At 36.7% G+C, this 19130-nt stretch overlaps 1 long non-coding RNA gene across 7 annotated transcripts in view; it reads left to right on the top strand.

Annotated features, from left to right (window-relative positions):
• The first annotated feature begins 1130 nt into the window (after positions 1-1130).
• Positions 1131-19130, top strand: part of LOC143661972 (uncharacterized) — a 531445-nt gene continuing 513445 nt past the window's right edge. For all 7 annotated transcript variants that reach the window (XR_013165056.1, XR_013165052.1, XR_013165057.1 and 4 more), the window contains exon 1: positions 1131-1364. This is a non-coding gene — a long non-coding RNA (uncharacterized LOC143661972). The remainder of the gene's footprint in view (positions 1365-19130) is intronic.

Raw genomic sequence — 19130 nt, 5'->3', positions numbered from 1 at the left:
ATAAAACCTACAGGATCTAAAAAGGATCATACATTATCTATACAATACAGCATCAATAAAGGAGAATTCTATCACGTTTAACGAACATGAAAGTGTTTTCTGGGCACAAGTTATCCATTTCTAAAAAATAAGTGTGCAAGTCATGCCACATATGGATAGTCAACTGAGCTGTCATCAAAATACATTGTCCTTACAATATGTACTATGATCAGTTGGATATTAATTTCTAAATGATTTACTTCATTGCTGCAGTATAAAGGTAAAAGCAATATATAGCTGCGAGACTGCTTTTACATACTGCTTTTGAATAGTCCATACTGGTTCAGTTCAATTTATATGCCCTTCTTGCCGATTTAACAACTCCAATGGGAATTCTTCTAACAATCACAGAAGTTCTTAGGAATTAGAGCCTTCTCACCAGTAGCTTCTTCCATTTGCATGTTGGTGATCTGCAGGTCGCAGTGGGCGGCTTTCCGTTTCTCTTTCCCGATTATCTACTTCTTTAAATCGCAGAGGGAGAAGTGGAACCCATCAAAGCTTCACGCCACCATAGTTGAGTTTAGAAGAAAATAATGCACACAGGACTTGGTGCCAAAGGATTCCTAAAATTCAGCCAGGAGACATGGAAACTCTCAATAAACTTAAGAACAAAAATGTACACACACAAAAACCTCAGAAGACAAGGAAGGAGCCCGAGGCCTTGGATTCAACACCGCCCTCCCCACCGCCCTCACAACCAAAGCAGGTGTTCCAAGAATAATCCAGAACCCCCTGATACTCAGAATCACTTCATGTAGGAAGAGGGAGACGAGGCCTGGAAAAGGGGAATCACCATGCACAAACGGGCACAACGTCTGCAGCCGGTGCCCCTCGCGCACGCGGGCCCGGGTGCGCGAGCAGCGGCCTCTGCGCGTGGGTCTCTTTCCGTGGAAAGGGCGAGGGGAGCCCGGCCCGGGGTCCGCGGTTGGTATCGCCTCCTCCCGGCTTCCGCGCGGCCGACGCCGAGCTCCCCAGGCCCCAGAACCACACGCAGCTCCCCACGGAGGCCCGCGGCCTGGGCGCAAAGAAGCGTCACCTCCCCCGCCGCCGCCTGAGACACGGAGCCGGGCCAGGCCGCGAAGCCTCAGCGCCCGCCCCAGCCCGGCCCCCCGCCGCCCCGCCGCCCGCTCCGAGCCTCTCTGCCCTCCCCTCTCGTGGCCTGTAGGCGCACAGACGCCAGACTATGGCCCGAAGCCCCGGGAAGTCCTGAGGGCTTAGCAGCTCCCCATTTTCTCTTCGCCCTCTGCCGCTCTTGGGCTCTCCTCCAGCGGCGTCGGCCATCATCCAACCCAACGCTGTGGCGGACGCGGCCTCGCTCTGCAAAGGTAATGTTTTAACAGCTTGTTTAAAATAAGCCCTAATTTAATTTCATGGATATTTCTCATCAAAACATAAGCCCAGGATCTTTTGAAAATGACAGTGGGATGCAGAATTATATCTAACATTCTAAGCACACTTTGTTATCCATACGTGTTAGTTTGTTGGCCTGGTTTTGTCTCTCATAGAGTCTTACACATGCATTGCATTCCTATTACACTGTCTTTGTGAATGCTGACCTGAGAGATCACATTCCTTTAACTTTAGTAGTCCACTGTATTTGTCTACAATGGCATTGGGCTCATCAGCACTTTCGTCTGTGAACTGGACTTAGAGGGGGGTCACGCAGAGATGCCAGTGACCGAGGTCAGGGCAGCCAGTGGCGCTGGTCGGTGGGTCTCACTGAGCAGGAGATCGGGGCTAATCGGCATTATAACTATAATGTGCAAAAGGAAAATTGCTGTCAGAATCGCTGCAGCAGGTCGCCCAGATTTATGCAGAGCTCCCTGAACACATAGGGTTCTTGCAGAGTGTCCCGGTGCTTTTTGAAGGTAACATGCCCCACTCTCGCCCAGTGGAGAAAAGTGATAAACGTTATAGATGTCTTTGGTTCCACTTTAAAAGTATGTATACGAAAATATAATTAGTTTAATCGTTCATTTTATATACTTGAAGGCTGACTCTACATAAGGATATTAAAATACATATTCATGGTCCAGGCATTATTATTTTGTATTCTTAGACCTCTTATTCTAGTAAATCTTTTTTTTTTTTTCTTTTGGGAATTACCCCTTCCCCTTTATCAATCTATGTAATTTAAGTGAGTCTAGTCTCAGCCACCCAAGCGGAGGGATAATAACAGCTAAAATAAAAATGCTTTGTGCTATGTGTATTCTAAACCAGTTATCCCATTCCGTTTCACTTAGACATGGTCACATGATCAAAGCTTGTCCTATTCTAGTTAACTCCAAGTTTACTGGAGCATTTATTGTAAAGCAAGGTAATCCACCATGCGGGACTTCCCACCCAGGGAAAATCAGACAAAAATGATGAAAGAGACCATCCTCATGATAGCCTTTAAAGTGCCTGGCCTGATGCCTTCCTGTTATTTTAACCAAAAATTATCATGTCTTAAAACAGACTTGAAACAGTTTTGTATAAGTTAATATCTAAAAGAACTCCTGATTAAAATACTTTATAATTGTTTCAAGATGTTTTAAAAATTAAAGTGTTTTCTGCTTAAAATATGCTAAATTTTTCACCTATTGAGTGAATTCGGTTTACACTAGTTGTCTTGATTTTGTTTGAAAGCTATGGAGAAAACTCAATAAGTACTTGGAATTAAGTCCAACAAGTCATAATATTATCTCAGAGTGTTCCAGTTTGCTAGCTGCCAGAAAGCAATATACCAGAAATGGAATGGCTTTTTATAAGGGGTATTGAGTTGCAAATTTATAGTTCTAAGGCTGTGAAATTGTTCCAGTTAAAGCAAGTCTATAGAAATGTCCAATCTAAGGCATCCAGGGTAAAGATACCTTTGGTTCAAGAAGGCTGATAACATTCAGAGTTTCTCTCTCAACTGAAAAGGTACATGGTGAACATGGCAGCATCTGTTAGCTTTCTCTCCAGGCTTTTTCTTTCATGAAGCATCCAGTGGCGTTTTCCTGCCTCATCTTCAAAGGTCTCTCTGACTGCACGGGCTCTGTAGCTCTTTCCGAAATGGTTCCCTCTTAAAGGGCTCCAGTAAGCAACCCCATCTTGAATGGGTGGTGACCCATCTCCATGGAAATCGTCTACTCACAGGTTACCACCCACAGTTGGTTCCCACATCTCCATGGGAACAATCAAAAAGCTCCCAACCAGAAATATTGAATGAGGATTGAAGGACATTAAAAGGCTTTTTCTGGGTTCCACCACAGATTCAAACCAGCACAAGACTTCTTCCTTTCGCCCTTTTGTTTGTTCTTGTTTTCCCACATAATCACTGCAGGCAGTCTTTCCCGAATAGGCATCCAGAAGAAGCTGTTAAATTATAATTTTATCCCAAGATAGAAAAGCAAAATATATTTAAAAAACATTATTATGAATTGAAATGTACATTTATTCACTTGAAAAATAGCACATCATGGAATTAAATATGGCTATTGAAATGTAACTACTTTGTTTTGTAAAAACATCTCATCAGAATCAGATTCAGAGAATACATTAAATCTAAAGGTTTCATAAAATCAAACTGAATATCTCTAGGAATATGCAGATTCAAAATAATGGAAGAAAACAGAACCATTATATCACTGAATAATATGATGTTAGACAATGGGAAAATGTGCTGGTTTGAAAGGATATATGTCCCCTAGAAAGGTCATGTTTTAAACAAAATCCCATTTCATAAAGGCAGAATAATCCCTATTCAATACTGTATGTTTGAAACTGTAAGCAGATCATCTCCCTGGAGATGTGATTTAATCAAGAGTGGTTTTAAGCTGGATTAGGTGATGACATGTCTCCACCCATTTGGATAGGTCTTGATAAGTTTCTGAAGTCATGTAAAAGAGGAAACATTTTGGAGAATAAAGGAGATTCAGAGAGAGCAGAGCAGAACGACATAGCCACGAGAAGCAGAGTCCACCAGCCAGCGACCTTTGGAGATGAAGAAGGAAAATGCCTCCCAAGGAGCTTCATGAAACAGGAAGCCAGGAGAAGAGAGCTAGCAGATGATGCTGTGTTCGCCATGTGCCCTTCCAGAGGAGAGAGGAACCCTGACCGTGTTCACCATGTTCCTTTCCAGAGGAGAGAGGAACCCTGACCGTGTTCACCATGTGCCTTTCTACTTGAGATAGAAACCCTGAACTTCATCAGTCTTCTTGAACCAAGTATCTTTCCCTGGATGCCTTAAATTGGACATTTCTACAGACTTGTTTTAATTGGGACATTTTCTTGGCCTTAGAACAGTAAACTAGCAACTTATTAAATTCCCCTTTTTAAAAACCATTCTGTTTCTGCTATATGAATTGCATTCATTGTTGCAATTCCTGCAACTAGCAAACTAGAACAGAAAACAAAATAAGATTATAATGATCCTCATTTCTATGAGCAGGAAGTAGAGGAACATAAAAAAAAGAAGCGAGAGAAAGATAAATATTTCAGGAAATGATATGTTAGAATTTCTAATATGAGGGCATAAATTATAATATAATTTGCATTTTTTGGATTAAAGCATTTAATTCCTAGTACAATTAGGAAGAATCTATTCTCATCAGTGTAATGTACTGCCAAACCATGGTTAGAATCCAACATTGTATGTATTAGCTATGTAACCATAGGCATTTATTCCTTACAATATTTAAGGGAACATAACAAAAATAATCATGCTTAAAATAGATACCCATCAGAGTTAGAAGAAAATTATTTCAGAAAACACATTCTGCCTTACCTTTTTCCAGTTTCCAATTCTACCTTTGACAGCACGCCCACCAGGAATAATTTTGATGTTTTCTCTGTCTTATTCTTTATCTAAATGTATTTTCAACATGAACTTGTTGTCTATTGAATAATTAATGTATCTATGATTTACTTCAACGTAATTCTGGGTAAGAAGGAAACTGGCAAGGCAGGGGTATATAAACAAGATTGGAGATGAGGATGAATATCTATCAATCAGTCTATACTACAGAAGGGACAAAGATATATTGCAAATATAATAGTATGAAGAAGCATTGCAAGACAACTGGAAGAAGTTGATACATTATGACTAACATATTTAGGAGCCCTTTCCTGTGAAAATATAGAAAGGCAAGGATAGTAAATAGGGGGCATAGATGCTTAATATGAGATTAAAGTGATACACAAACGGTTGATAATGAAGTCAGACCATTTTGATCAATTTTCCAAAATTTCAGCTTCTACATTTCCTTACTATTCTGGCACTTGATATAGCACATAAGGAAATTTTCCATTTATTGAAAAAGCAGTTTGGATATGGGCCATAGAATACAGTATATGATTATGGAAATCCCAAAGGAGGGGATTATGCCAGATAATTTTGAATGTTATCCAAATCCTAGAATTCACTGAATTTGAACATTTAAGGGAATTCTTGTGATTTCTAGACCTTCAACTCCACCTTACAAATGAGAAAATTAACGATTAAAGAGTTTAGCAACCTGTGTTAAGACATACATCTAGTTAAAATTCAAAGTTACTCTCCCAAGCTAGGAACTCAATGTATGCTGCTTTCTCTCTCTTCTATTTCTCTCCCTCTCCCTCTTTTATCACCTTCAACACTCAGATACCCACTGCAAAGCAAAATAAAATTCCCGAGATGCATAATTACATATTCACTACATATTTAAATATCCAGTTATTTCAACAGATCATTGCAATTCATTCCTGTCCCTTTACTTTACTGAAATGTGTTACTTTTGATTTTCTCCTGTAATAACTATATCCATGTTTATAATTTGTCCATGTATGTACATAAATACATGTACATGTACAATATATTTGTATCTATTGCAAGTGTTACCTTTTTCTGCAGGAAAAAACATAGCTCTTTTGAATAAAATGTCATACATTTATTATTATTATCCTTTTAGAAGGCATTTTAAATTTAACTGATTTTAGTCATTCTAAAATTTTGTGACAAAGGCAAGAAATACACAACTATCAATCACTATTTCCCAGAGGTTAATGGGTCTTGAGTATTTTCTCATAAATCACAAATATTTAAAGTGAAATATTAAACTTGGGTGTTCTTAGTTCAATTTCATACCAATCAAGATTTGTTTCTTTCCTATTCATATATTTCACATCTAATTAGTCCCTTATTTAATTATTTACTCAATATATTTGTCTTTATATGTCTTTTAACAGAATAACATGTCATTAAATTTTGATTAAAAAATATGAAAATAAGAAATCAAGACCTGGAAATGTGGAAATAAAAGAGAAAATCTTGACTATATTTTTAAAAAAACAAAAGAGTAATTTAGAGGCTGCCATCAATCCTGTACTCAAATCTGAATCTATGTTTGCATTTTTTTACAGCCAAAATGGAAAGTTGAAGTATTACTCCTGATTTGGCATTTCTGCTGTTAACCTGTATTCTTGCCAGCCTGCTAACAGCAAACTATTGAGCACCATTTAATTTATTTCCTTGCACTGTCTCCTTGCTGAATCATACCAATTAACAGTTTAAAGAAGGGGGAGTGTGTATGCGTGTATGTATGGATGTTCTTTTTCTCCATTTGTTCCAACAGTGGGGAACAACAATAAGTAATAGAGATTTGTGTGTGTGTGCATGCGGGTGTGGCATTGTTGCCATGTAATATGCAGTACAGAAATGTAAATTTTCATTATAATAAATAACTAAATACAATTGTAAATGAAAAATATTGAATGCATAGACCATAGGAAAATTTAAAGAAAACAAATAAAAAAAAAAGCAGAGTAGAAGTGCATAAAAGTATTCACAAGAATCTACAAAATACTTCACTTACAGAATAATTAATTTGTTTTGTATGTTTTGAAAGTTTAAGTACATGTTTGAGTACATTGCCTATATCCCCAGAGTCCAATAGAACATTCTATGATGAAATAAATGTTCATATGAACAACAGAAATGTGACATGATGCAAAGAAGAACTGATTTTTTTGCTATATTTAACTTAATTAATTAAAATTTAAATAGTCTCTGACTAGTGCTTTTATTGACTGTGATTATCATAAATACACATTAAGTTATTATTATCTAAAAGTATAACAGCTAAAGTACCACTGTTTATTAATTCATAGTATCACTTTCCCCTCATTACAATCATTAGACATGCTTTATATAAAAATATTGACTTATTTATGCTTTACAGGAATTTTCAAATTAGTTACTGATGATATGTTCATTTCTGGGTGTCAGTGAGACATCCTTGTCTAGTAAACATATAGAATTCATGTCATACATTTAAATATATATTAGATTTATTCAGAAACACATCTTAATTCCTATTTGATTTTGCCATTTTTCATCCTTCTTGCTTTAACTTATTTTATTTACTCAGAAATTATATAATTCACAGTTATCAAGAAAATAAAGGATTTATTAACCACTGTATCCTTAGCACAGGCATAGTGGCCCATACACAAGTTATTTAGTAAATATTTATTAACTGAATGAGTTATTATTGAATAATTAAGCTACTTTAAAATCCTCTTTAGAATAGAAAATAATTAAATCATTAAATATTAAACAGGTGTATGAGAGGCTATGTTAAGACTGTAAATGTTGAAAAACAAAAATGAGTGCTTTTTGTTGAGGTTTCTTTTTCTCAAAATATATTTTCAAAATGAATGGTTTAGCTTTTAGTGCATTATTTAAAGTACTATAAAAATAATTATCTGAAAACCTAAAAGACAATCACATTTATATATTTTATGTCAACCCATTTTCTAAAGGAATAATTTATGTATGTCCTAATGGATATATTTTGAACAGTCTGCTATAAAATGAAACAATTTGGGAATACTCTTCATGTAAGAGGACTAACCTTACTTAGACTTGGGGTTCTCCTCTATTAGAATAAAAATGAATGCATGTGGTGTTCAAAGCAGTTTATTTTCCTATAGCCATTGAAGGGCAGCTGGTTGCAGAGTAAGTGGGGAGGCAATGTGTTAGGGTGGAGATATTGGCAAAGATGTTGCCTCATAATTAAATGAAGGTCAGGATCATAATTAAGTCAATTTCTAAGGAAATAGTCCTGTAATGCCCTGCAAGTTGTTGTAAAATATAAAATGTTGGGGGCAGAGGGCTCTGTGTGAGTGGTAAAAGCAAAGCTAACTTGACAATATACAACAGATTAGATTTTGTTTGCGCGTCCTATGTGGTAAGTATATGAACTTGTAATTTAATTTTAGATCTTAGTGCCTTAAAACATGTAGGAACTCAAAATTACAACATCACAACTAATTTGCAAAAATGCAAATTAACCCCTGTAGGAAGGTTAGTGTTTCATGCTCCATATATATGCCAAATCTGTTTAAATTTTCATTTAATACCACTGTCACAAGATAATTTACTCAATGTAATATATGGTGTTCCGAACCTTTCCAAGTTTGTTCTGTTCTTGAATCTCTCTCTTTCCCTCCAGCAAAGTTGCTGTTTATTCTTGGAGTCAGCTGACTCCCTGAGATCCTGGTCCAGCTCAGTTTTGTATAAACCAATTCCACTTAATAGTGGAGTTTTGCTGAGCCTGTCATTCTTTATCAGCAGGGTTAGTGAGTACGCACTTGAAGTAAGGATGGGCAGTCCTTAGTGTCACATATGACACACCAGTGGTTAAAAACTTGGTTTCCACTAAGGCCCAATAAGAGGCTAAAGAGCTGCTGTTTGAAGGGGTGTACCTAGTCACTGCCCCAGGTGACCTCAAGTCCAAAAATTGAGGGGCCGGCCCACCCCCTGGGCAGTTTCTTGTTGCCTCTCCCTTCAGTATGCACAGGTAAGAGTCACCAACACTGTAGTTCCATAGGGCTGGAGGTCTCTGTTGCCCCTAGTGGCAGAGCTTGTGCCACTGTGTGTCATTGGGGGTTCCATTCAAAGCTGGTCACCTTGCAGGTGACCTTAAATAGAGAGGCCAAAAGAATACCCAGATGTGACTCTTCTCTCATAGCCAAACAGAACTGTCAACTGTTGGGCCTCTTTCTTGGTAACAGAAACTTCCAGAGACAAGAACTTCCATGTGAGTTGTCTGGTTAGCTCCTTGGACACATGGCCCAAGTGGTCCCTAGAAGTTGTACCTGTTGGAAGGACTCGTGGACCTTGTCAGGGTTGACTGACTGTTCAGAATGTGACTTCTATCCCTGAACTGGACGATCAGAGCAGACAAGTTTGGATGAAATGACGGGGAAAGGGGGTGTCCACAGAAGTTATGATCTTAGGTTTTGAACAGACGCTGCACCTGGAAAATCTTCACATTAAGTTGTTCAGCAAGAGCATCTTACAGAACACTTTAGATTAGACAGAAAAATAAATGTTCATATGAAGGTTTTTGATTTTTTTAAATTAATGTAAACTCTAAAGTGTTAAACACTCCAGTTTGCATATTTTCTGTTCAAGTGCAGATTTTCCATAATGAATACTATAGAGAATGTTATACTTTCAATTAATCGTGTTGAAACATGTGCTGGACTTTAGGATGAGTGGACTAGGAAAGACTACAGTGTGTGGCTCCGTATTTGCTAGACCTGGATATATGTTATCAAGGCAAGTCACCAATATACATATATAATCACTGGTTTAAAGTAACCGTTTATATATTTTCCTTAGGTTTGCATGAATCTTAGTTTTCAAAATGTTCATGTTTATATATGTAAGAATATATACAATCATGTCAGAATGTGTAGGAATACAGTTCAAGTTCAGGCATTGCTATTTGAAAACTATGCTTACATTATCTATCCCTTCAAAGAAAACAATGTATGAGCAACCAATTAATGCTATCATACCATTTTTCTTACAGCTAAGCTAATGGCAGGGGAAAAAAGGTGCTTGTTCCATGACAGCCACTTGTTAAACTTAATGAAGACAGAAAAACGTTAAGGCTTCAACCAAGGACTTGGAGGATGTTTTGTTCATTTTATACAAATTAGGGGCATTTTCTACATTTTAAAGAGATGAAAACGTGTTGACATATGACAGACACTGTAGTTTATATTTTGGCAACTGCCAACACACAGGATGGATAAAATGAGTCCGAATGGTACCAACAATAGTTTCATTCACTTTGTAGTCTTTCAGGAAAAGAACTGTGGAAAACTTTCACTGTGATTTCTCAGGACCATTCTCTGGAGATTACAACTTTCAACAAGAGATGATAATTCGCACTTCACCTTTGACTTGGTTGTAGAATATACCTCTATCAGATAATTGCTGTGGAAAATTTTTGCAGTAATGATATAAGTGGTTTCCAAAATAAATTTTAAGTTGGGATGAGAGTAGTTTTTTACAAAATTATTTTAAATTGTAACCATTAATGTTAAAATAGGTTTTTAAAGACAGTCTTCTTTGAGATGTTTTTCACAAAAGTAAGCTCTGATTTGTTTCCTTCAAAGTTCATCTAGCATTATGGAAACCAATTATGAAATGTCACGATGTGTAGAAACTCTTTAAGTCATCAATTCTACTCCTAACTCAGTGCCTTAAAAATAATATATACTCATAAGTAACATGGATGAATATGTGAGTGAATGAAGGATTGCAACTAATAAATAATCTAGAAAATTATTTAGATCATGACAAACTTAAATCTTGATTCACTGAAGATATAAATGATGTAATGTTTATTCACTTTTCAAAACTAATCGATACACATTTCCGTTATGTAGAGACCTGCTCAAGTGCATTTCAATTGATACTTAAGTTCTCAAAAATTGATATATAATGCACATTTTTCAGGAACCCATTTAGTATAAATTGTGATATAGACAAAGTTTAAAATTCACTATGGCTTTAGCAATTAGAATAAAATTTGGACAATGAGGCCATGTCTCCACAACTGGATTTTAGAATTTCAAGAGTACTTTTTTCCATGGCTATGTAATGTGAGGGGTCCTCAGAGTGGATTACTCTCCTAAACTTCTGAATGACTGCCATTATCCTCCTGTGAATTATGACATGATTCTGAATTTAGGAGAGGATACAACTGAACTAAGTGTTGACTCTGAAAACTTTTGAATTAGAAGAACCCTGGATGCAAGTTGACTGCATCCTTGTCTTTTGTAACTGAGGCTGTACTTAAAACTCCTTGTGTACTCTGAGAGGTTAATCTTACCACTGATACCCACCCAAGCCTGTCCTCCATTAGACATTGTGGTGCCATTCTGATTAAAGGTAACTTAAAAAGACGGAATCATACTGTGTGGCCAGGACTGAAAATTAATCACTCTAGGCTCATTCTTTATCCTGCAAAGGCAATCTTTTTAAATGAGAGTCAGTGCTACAGTGGAGAATGAGAAATTTGTGATGTATTCATGGAATGAGAATATCTGCAGTTCCTAACTTCAAAGATAAATACAAAAGCAGAAATAAATTAGAAGGCTTGTGGGTGCAGAAGAAGTGAGGGAAAAAAGAGAGGGGGATAAATCTAATCTCACAAACAGAGACCAAAACATAATTCACTGGCTGCCTCCCTGTGTACAGCAGACAGGAAAAAATGAAGTTTCTAGCCTCACTGCTTTTGTACACCCTGTTACTAAGCTATTGGTCACAACCACCAAATACCAATTAAAATAAGCCAGGTGAGAAGTACCCACTGGAGTCGCCTTAAAAACCCCAGGTGGGATGCATTTTTAGTGTAAATGGAGAGTACCATGAATGTGCTTTCAAATGAGGCATAAGAGGAAGCCTCCTGCCCTTTCTGCTTAGGCTGGAAACATTGCTTTAGATACTCCTCCTGGCTGAGAAGAGAATTAGAAGCTGGAAATCATTTTCAAACAAGCATTCTGCCTGCTGACATATAACCATTGGATTCATTGGGCCAGTACATTTCAAATGAACAGTTTATCATACAAAAATAAAGTGAAATGATTTTTACAGTTCTTCTCAGGCTCTTGTATTGCAGTCTATATAGGTAGATACAAGAGAAATGGAAAATAGTAAACAAAGTATACACTAATTTAAACTGACGTGAAAATGCACTTTCTTATATTTACCTCTTTACCTTTAAATTAGTACTAACAGACATAAAAGAAAATGAAGGATTATATATGTAAAAACAAAAATACAATTTAAAATAGATTGGCTGTGCAGTGAATAGGAATAGACATGTGATTATTGGGTTGAAATAAAATCAACAGGCTTTCATATAATACTAAAGTTAGGATTGGTATTATGTTTAGGGAACATAATTCAGAGCAATCACACATGCAAAAAATCTCTGCTAAAAAAGTGTTTTTTTTGGGGGGGGGTACATTATATATATATATATATGTTTTATATATATGTATTTATATATACATATATATATATCCATCAATAGTGGAATAGCTCATTTGCATATATTCAGACAGTGAAATACTACTCATATTCAGATAGCAAAATACTCCTCAGGGATAAACACAATTTCTTGATGATACAACAGCATAGATAAATCTCTCAATATTATACTAAGCAATATAAATCAGATGTAAAAATAATTCTGTTATGAATTTCTACAGGAGGAAAATATAATCCAGAATATTGGAAATCAGAAAGTGATTGATTGCCTTTCATGGAAAAGGGGATTTACCCCAAAGGCACCAGAGGACTCTGAGCGGTGGAAATAGTCCAGATCTTGATTTGGATTATAGTAAAATAGGGGTATACACTTGCCAAAACTCAGCTGACTACACACTTAAAATCCTTGCATTATAAAATATATCTCATTTATATTAAATGTAAGTATCTATTTTAAAAATAAATATCCATCAGTAGAATTTTTTAAGTGAGAGTTAAAGCAAGTCGACCTGTTGGAAAACCGTCTGTCTGGTCCACCCGAGGGACAGTCGTGGTTTAGACACAGGTAGTAATGCAGGAATGGGAGTAGACAGATTTAAATGCATATTTTGGGAGTAGAGTTGGCAGGACCTGTTAATGAATACATATTATGTGTTATATGAAAGTGTCTTGCAGAAAATAATGTAATATATAGAATTACATTTTGGCATGAAATATAACAGATGGAAAGTTATTGAATTCTTCAAAATTTGGTAGGTTTAACTTCAAGATAGAGCTCTTATTATATCAAAGTTATGGCTTCTTAGCATCTGAAATTGCAACCTAATTCATTCCATATTCTTCCCAAAAGATCACTGAAAATATAAAATATGTTAGTTTTCGTTCTTCAGATTTAAGAGAGAAGTCAAGAAAGTTTAATGTAATCAGATTTGTGTTAATTATTAGCAGGATAAGGAAAATTGCTTGCTTAACTAGCCACTCAAGATAGATTTTAGTTTGCACTTTTTGGCTTAGTGGCCTGGTGAAAATACCTGTTTCTTTTATTTTCCTTTATTTATAAGGCCATAATTTACCCTTCAAGAAAATCAGTCATCTCTATATGTATGAATTGGTGACTCTGGTATCTCTTAGAATTATGAAGCCTTTCATTATGCCCTCCTATGAGAATACTTGCCTGTAATCTGTCTTATTGGTACACTTATTTAATATTCAGCTTAAATCAAATCTCCTTCTGGAACAAGTCTGTCTCTTCACCCTTTCTTATTCCTTCCACTCTACCACAGCCTTTTCTCTCTGCTCCCAGTTTAAATCCAGCTGAGGCGTCTCTGCTGCCACAGCTTGCCAGGCCTTGAGACCTAGCACTGACTGCACTGATACTCACAGGAACAGCAGTCATCTTTATATGAAATGCAGCACCAGCAACGATAGTGCATTGTATGAGAGATGCCTCAGTGCCTAGAAATTCTGCTTTATCAGCTGCTTTATCAGTCCATATCAGCTGCTAAGGACTGATGTTAAAACAAAAATAAAGTCTGAGAGAATAAGTATACTTTAACATTTGCACTTATAAATGTCTCAGCAAGGATTGGTTTGCTGAATTAATTTCTAAGAAGATATCAAGGAAGGAAAAATAAGGTAAGGTCAGTTTGATAGAAGGAAGGAAGCAAAGAAGGATGAGCTCATCAAGCTAAATTCAAGGCAGGATTCTGAGCATGGTGGTGGGTGCAGGATGCTGTTTTGAGAGCCTGAACCACTGGGAGTCAGTAGCTGTGAGGACAGAGAACAAAAATCGGAGAGACAGAAGGCTGAACTATCTTTTTGTTAGCGTCAAATGCAGATGCCTCTGGCATTTGTATTAATAAGTGGGACCCAATGAGAGAGGGCTACATTTGGTGAAATAAGTAACCTCCTAGAAGAATTTTAAAATGGGTGGCTTTTAGATGAAATGGTTTTAATATTGGGTTGATATTGAGTACTTTCTAAAACATTACATTGTCCCAATATTTTACTGCTTTATGATTCACCCTATTATGAGAGCTTTCAAACTCTTCACTGTTTTAAATATGGCCCTTAGGTGAACGATTTAGATATTTAAATACTATCTGAATGAATTAATGAAAAACAGTCATTTTATTTTTTTTGCTTTGTAGATGTAATAACTTTATATTTAATGTTTTGAATGCAGTTCTATCTCTGTTGATATTCATTGGGACAGTAAACTCAACTTATTGCCTTTCTCAACTGCTTTTTTTTCTGGTATCATGGGCAAAGAAATATTTTCATGAGTATAAACAGTTCCTTGAGTGCCGCTAATGTTGAACTTTGGATACTGGGTATTATAACCTACCATGACCAGAACTTGGCAGAGTGCTCATGTTTCAGCACTTCTCAGATTTTCTTCGATAATTATCTTTGGAAAAGTTTGCCAAGAAAAAGAAGGGTATACTCCCTCTGGCTATTCTCCATGCAGCCCGTTTTTCAAGACTGTGGATTGGCATATTTCTGTACAGACTTTCCGTGACATTTTTCTCTACAATCTGTATCACACTGACAATGAAAATTACAGAGAATCCATACTTCTGGAGTGGCCTTCTAGTCTATATTTTAAAATATAAATTTGACAAGCAGTTTGATTTAAAGTACAATTGGGGCCTCTTTTTGCTTACTAAATCTCATGATGAGATGGGTTTATGAATCAACTGACCCACATTACCCTTAAATGTAATTTTTCTTTTTGTTTTAATTTTTTTTGTTATATTGATCACATTTGGATTAAGCATTCTTTTGAGGAAATGGTGCCACTTTACCTGTTTACTGAGTTATAGCTAAAATGGAAAAATCGATTTCATTATTGGCATTTTTCTGATTTTCTTGCATTTTATTATCTTAATTAAAAAGCTATGCATTAAAAGGGCTCTTTCCATGTTTTATCATGAATATAGTAATGTCTATGTGAATTTTTAAAGAACAGGAAAATATACTCACTGTCATATAAAGTATATTCTCTCCTACAGTGTTAACTAGAATTAATAAATATCTGAGCCTGATAGATACATATTAGGCTCATATATTTATTAATTGTGAGGCTTTCAATTATATGTAATAGTGATTTAATGAATATAATAAAAATTAAAGGTGTGTGCAGAAAATTTCTAGTCTGTGAGATAGTCCAATTCTACCTTGGTGACAAGATTAGCCGACCCTGAGAGGTTATTTGTTGAATTGCTAGCTTATTTCCAGGAAAGTCTGAGAACTTCTGGGATGCCTCCATCTCCTTCCACAATTATGGAATGCCTGAGCCTCATTTTCACTCCGTGGTTGCTGTCTACCATCTAACCCCGCTACTGGGGCTAGCTTAGAAAAACAATAAAAAATAATGATACAACCCTACAAATTCTCTTTTTAGTTAAAAATGTTACAGCAGCACACTCTATCAATTAGGATAGGCTAGGTTATGTTGTGGCAACAAATGACAAATTATCTGTAGCGTAGAAAACCAGAATTTGATTTCTAGTTCACACTCTTTCTCCATTGTGCCTCAACTATAGTTAGTTCCATGTTTTATTCGCTTCAGAACTCAGCCTGAAACAGTAGACTCTAGTCAAAAGAGAGCGTTGAAGTGAACATGGCAAACCATGGACTGAAGCTAAAAGCTTTTGCTCAGAGATGGAATGCAGCTCTTTGCTCATGTGGCCAGTCCTGGCAGCAGTGAGGCAAGGAAAGTGATCCTTGCTTCCTGGAAGGGCAGTACTTATGGTAAGCAATGATACATCAAGTAGAGACTCATGTCAGCACAACCCACCAAAAGGCTCCATGTATTAGGTTTTTGCAAAAGGAAACCCAGGACTGCCTTTTAAGATACTTAATAGCTGAGCCTCAGAAATTTTCAAATGTTCCAGAAGTGTATGCCTACAGTTCTTTGGGACATATCAGGGACCTGTTCTCCATACAGTCTTCACGGCAGAGATGCTGTAATCATGAAATGCATGAACTTGACAGCTATACCTCCACAGTTCACATACCAGTTTTATGCTAACAGGGAGAGGATCCTTGGCCAGTCTATTAATTACTCTTTGCTCAGTTATTCCCTTAGCAACATGTGAAGATTAATAGTGTCAACTGCCAACCTACTTTATAGAATTGTTGAGATGATTAAATAAGTGAACGTATGAAGTATTTAGAATAGTGCCTGGACTCTATTAAGAGTTTTTAGTATCATATATTTATGTTCTTTAATCTTTGGTTTACACAAATATGTATCATAGTAAGAACTGCATTTCTAGTAAATGAGCAGACATTGCTCCATGAATTAGAAGGTAATATTGATTCATTTTATATCCTTTTGAAAAATATCTTCTCCACATCAGTCACTATCACTATGAAGTTGGGTTGTGTGTGTGCATGTGTGCCTGTTAGAATGTATATGTTTTATGATATTGGTGGATATACTAGGATGTTTGGTGAAACATTAATTTCTTCCCCTTCCGTTATTTTTTAACATTTAGACAAGTTTTAAAAATGTTTAGTATTTAGGAAATTAAAATTCTAAAATGAATGGAAGGATATTTCATGTTCATGGACCGAAAGACTATATATCATTAAGTTGTCAATAGCATCCAAAGTAACTTATAGATTCAATGTAATCCCAATCAAAATTCCGATAACCTCTGTACAGAAATGGAAAAGCCAATCATCAAATTTATATGAAAGGGAAAGGGGCCCTGACAAACTAAAGGCATCTTGAAAGAGAAGAATGAAGTTGGAGGGCTCACACTTTCCTGATTTTAAAATTTATTACACAGTCATAGTAATTAAAATAGCATGGTACTAGCCCAAGGACAGACATATAGACCAATGGAATAGAATTGAGAGTTCAGAAATCAATCCTTACATTATGACCAACTGATCTTTGACGAGCTGGTAAAGTCTACTCAAATGGAAAAGAATAGTCTTTTCAGCAAATGGTGCTGGGAAAACTAGATTTCCATTTGCAAGAAAACAAAAGACTTTCCCTGTCTCTCACCAGATACAAAACTCAACACAAAATGAATCATAAAGTAACTAAAATTATGTCTAGGTTATAGATGACAAAACTATATAGGCGATAAAACTTTCTACTAGGAATTTGATAGTTCTAGCTCTTATTTTAAGACCTTAAAAAATAAAAAAAATACCTTAAAATAAGAGCTAGAACTATCAAACTCCTAGAAGAAAGCATAGGGAAGCATCTTCAGAACCTTGAGAGTGTATACTCTCCTTCGTTTTTGAAAGAGAGTCTCACCAAGTATGAAATTCTTTACATTTCCTTTAACATTTTAAGTATGTCAGTTTTCCTTTAACATTTGTTTTCCTTTAACATTTTAAGTATGTCAGTGCACTGCCTTCATGCCTCCATATCTCCATGGTTTCTGATGAGAAATCATCACTCAGTCTATTGGGACTCCCTTGTACGTAATGCGTTGCTGTTTGCTGCATTTTCAGAACTCTCTCCTTGTCCTTTGAATTTGATAGTGTAATCAGTATGTGACAGTTTGTGTTTTTCTTCACGTTTACCTTGTTTGGTGCTCTCTGGGCATCTTGGATATTGTATTCCTGTCTTTTGTGAAGTTTTTTGATGGTGAAGAGGAATGTTGTCTGGAGCCTTTGGCAGACACCTACAGGAGAATCACAACACAGACTCAGAATTTTGGAGCAAAGCCTTGCCTTCCTCTGCAAATAACTGCTCTCCTTTTGAGAAACAGTTTTTGGCCTGCTACTGTCCCTTAATAGAGACTGAACACTTAATCATGGACCACCAAGGTACCATGAGATCTGAGTTGTCTATTGTGAACAGAAGGTTGTCTGACCCTCCAAACCATGAAGTTGAGCATGCACAGCAGCACTCCATCATAAAATGGAAGTTATATATATGAGATAGGGATTGAGTATGTCCTGAAGGCACAAGTAAGTTATGAGAGAAAGTGGCCCAAATGCTCTTGGCCTCCACTTCTGGTACATTATCTTCTTTTCCCCCACCCATACATATTGCTTCTTGGGGAGTTATTTACAATCAGTTGACAAAGGTAGAGAAAATGTGGGAGTAGTTTACAGATTTTCCTGAATAATATACAGGTACCATCTGGAGCTGGACAGCTGCAGCACTGCAGGACCCCTTCCGTGAAGGACAGTGATGAAGGGAAGTCCTCCCAATGAGCAGAACTTTGAGCTGTGTACCTGTTGCTCATTCTGCTGAAGGAAAAATGGCCAGCGATATGTTTATGTACTAATTCACGTGCTGTCACAAATAGTTTGGCCAGATTGTCAGTGTTTTAGTTTACCAGTGCTGCTGGAGTGCAATATGCCAGAAATGGACTGACTTTTATAAAGGATATTTATTTAGTTACAGATTTACAGTTCTTTGGAGGAAAGGCAGTTGGCTTTTCTCTAGCTTCCTCTGTTACATGGGAAGGCACATTGTGACATCTGCTGACCTTCCCTCCTGGCTTCTGGGTTCAAAAGACTTTCCCTGGGGCATGTCCTTTCTCCATCTCCAAAGTCTGGGTCTTTGTTGGCTCACCTCTGAGCTGAGTTGTGCTGGGCTGTGCTGAGCTCCTCAAAGCTGTGTTGAGCTACTTCTTTCTTTTCTGACTTTCCTTTTAAGCTTCCAGTTAATCAAATTAAATATCACTCATTACTGAAGACACTCCCCTTAGCCAACTGCAGATATAATCAGCCATAAGATGAATTTCATATGCTGATGATTTAAGTCCACAGCAACAGAACAACTGGATACCATCATCTGGCCAAGTTGACT

The sequence above is a fragment of the Tamandua tetradactyla genome, chromosome 18 (assembly GCF_023851605.1).
Source record: "Tamandua tetradactyla isolate mTamTet1 chromosome 18, mTamTet1.pri, whole genome shotgun sequence".
Lineage (NCBI taxonomy): Eukaryota > Metazoa > Chordata > Mammalia > Pilosa > Myrmecophagidae > Tamandua > Tamandua tetradactyla.
This window is presented reverse-complemented; position numbering and strand designations above follow the sequence as displayed.